The sequence below is a fragment of the Mandrillus leucophaeus genome, unplaced genomic scaffold, assembly GCF_000951045.1.
Source record: "Mandrillus leucophaeus isolate KB7577 unplaced genomic scaffold, Mleu.le_1.0 Scaffold584, whole genome shotgun sequence".
Classification (NCBI taxonomy): domain Eukaryota; kingdom Metazoa; phylum Chordata; class Mammalia; order Primates; family Cercopithecidae; genus Mandrillus; species Mandrillus leucophaeus.
In genome coordinates this window covers 70,746-73,249 of record NW_012106297.1, presented here as the reverse complement: position 1 = coordinate 73,249, position 2,504 = coordinate 70,746, and the positions used below count along the sequence as shown (strand labels likewise).

The 2,504-nt window shown below is 34.6% G+C and overlaps 1 protein-coding gene across 1 annotated transcript in view; it reads right to left on the bottom strand.

Annotated features, from left to right (window-relative positions):
- The window catches only part of HMCN1 (hemicentin 1), a gene marked incomplete at its 5' end in the record, with an annotated part of 290,930 nt that overhangs the window by 234,973 nt on the left and 53,453 nt on the right, over nucleotides 1-2,504 (bottom strand). The gene's annotated exons all lie outside the window — the stretch shown is intronic.

Sequence of the window (2,504 nt, the reverse complement as noted above, 5' to 3'; positions counted from 1 at the left end):
TGAACAATTTTATGCACTACTAAGCTTAATACTTAACTTGTCTCAAGCCCTTTCTTTAAAAAGTTAAGCTGAAACAGTGACTTTCACATTAAAATCCCAATGCTTAATCTTAAATACTAAGCTGCTATTATATAGGCATTTCCATATGATTTTTCAAGGTTCAAGGAATCATAATGACCACTTAATGTGTGAAGTTAATATTCATTTACATGATACATGTTTCATTAAACAGCTTTAGGGGAACAGCAATAGCAGCTGATATGCTAGGTGTAGGTTATGATGATATCTCGTTTTATCTTTACAACCAACCAATGAGGTAGGTACCACTTAGATCATTATTTTATAGATGAGAAAAGTTAGGCAGAAAACCCATTCTCTGTCAGAGTCCACCATTTACTTAACCACTATATAAGTTCTGGGGAAAGTTTTGATTTCATGTGTGTTTACCTTTAAACCTAATAGTGATAACTATAATTATCACTACAACTGTGATTTGCATGGTTCTTGGCATTTGCATATTACATCTGCTAGAATATGTAACCACAGTGTGATGTGAACAGACAAGGTCTATTCAACCTTTGTTATTCAAGAAAACAAGCTGAAGGTCAAAGAATATATGTACTGGTATCACAAAACAAGGCAAATGAGAAGACCAGGCACTAGGTAAGAAGCCAAGGTAGCATCGATGACAAGCAAACCTCAAAAATGAAGCAACTCCTAACATTGTGAGCTACAATGAGAAAGATCTAACAGCGAATATGGTAATAGTTAATGCAAAACAGAAACATGAATGGTACTGACTTTAATACTAAGTTATTTGGCAATTGTGAACAATGGTCAAGGTTACAATAAACAAATAATTTGGCTTATGTTGATGGTTCTGTCAGGACAATTACTGGAATAAAAGTTGAAAAAGCCATTGTTTTAGAAAGGGTCACGGGGAATGAAGATTTCGAGTATAAGTGAAGATAAAACAAAATTCACTTCTGTTCAAGAAATAAAGTATAAATATGAAACATTTGTTAGGATGTTTCCTAATCCAATGCAAGTCACCCCAGTACAGATCGCGTGAACCCTTATATGGTGTATCACTGGACAGAAGAAGGAATCTGGAAATTCCAGAAGCTAAAAGGGATTATTAAGAAGGCAGCAAGTAAGCAAAGAAGCCTGTGCAAAAGATTCTTAGGATTTCTACAAACTTTCAGGGGACTGAGGGTGCAATTACCTTTTTGCTGGGAAAAATTACTGAAACTGTTTCTTCTTCTAGAGCTAGACAAGTCTAACAGAATGTTGAATAAACATAAAATATCTGTGCAGGAAGGAGGTAGAAGGAGAACTAGAAAATGTTGAGAATTAAAATGTACTCAGTATATTTCTTGTAAACAAGAATTATCTATGTAGTGACCCTCTTTATTTGGGCCTTATATTTCTAAAAGCTTTACTGTGTTTTACATCCTGCTGGCTAGTAGATTCACAGCTACCCTCCACCCAAAGGTTCCAATCTTATTTTCAAGGCATTTCTCTTAATAACCACAGAGTTTAGTCATGGTTCAAACACGTCTTACAGTGTCCTAGACAGATTCTATAGTGGTCTTTGTGGTCATTTCCAGCTTTGTTGATTCTCCCCCAGGGCATAATCACTAAGAATGCAGAGTGTTCACCAGACAGCTCAGGGGCAAGGGGATCATAAAAGATCCCAGAAAGCAAAAATTTAGCTTACACGAAACAAATATCAAATTTAGCATGGCATAATTTTCATTGAAAGACTTAAAACAGTAGAACTAAAATGTTTTGTGTTACTGTATTCTAAGAAAACATTTTCTTTACAGTTCTAACTTTGGCTTTACAAAAACAGTCTGGCATGAATAATATCATCACATACAAGTGAAAATATAGGAAAATTGAATGCAATGTCGTATTTTATAAGTTCTAAGTGATACAAATGTTAAATTATCTTAAAAATTAAATGCCAGATTACATTTAATACAAAGTGAACTCTGTTATATCTGACCACAATGTGAAGGTATTTATTCTTTAAGAGAGACATTAGGTAGACAAAAAAGAAGGGAGGACCAAACTTCTTGAGTAACCCATATATGGTTGCCTTGCATGCACTGTATCTTCATTTTATGATTGACATGTTTTTGTAGTACTTTATTTTATACACTGAAGAGTAATTACTATTGGATTTTTTTTAAGTAAAAGCACAATCTGATACCTTTGCTGTCATCAACATCTTCAAACTGTGGTTTAGGGCCAAAGTAGAATTGCTGGCCTCCAAATGTTGATACTTAGAAATTTGGTGGCAGAATGAATGACTCTTGGTAGGGAAATGGCAACTTGAGTTCAAATATCCAGGTTCTGCCTCTCCCTAACTCTGTAACCCTGATCAAGTTGCTTAGCCTTTATAAGCCTCAGTTTCCTTATCTATAAAAAGGAGATAATTTTAGGATCTCTCCATATAAAAGTTTTTGACATAGCAAATGGTACATAGAAAGTGGCCC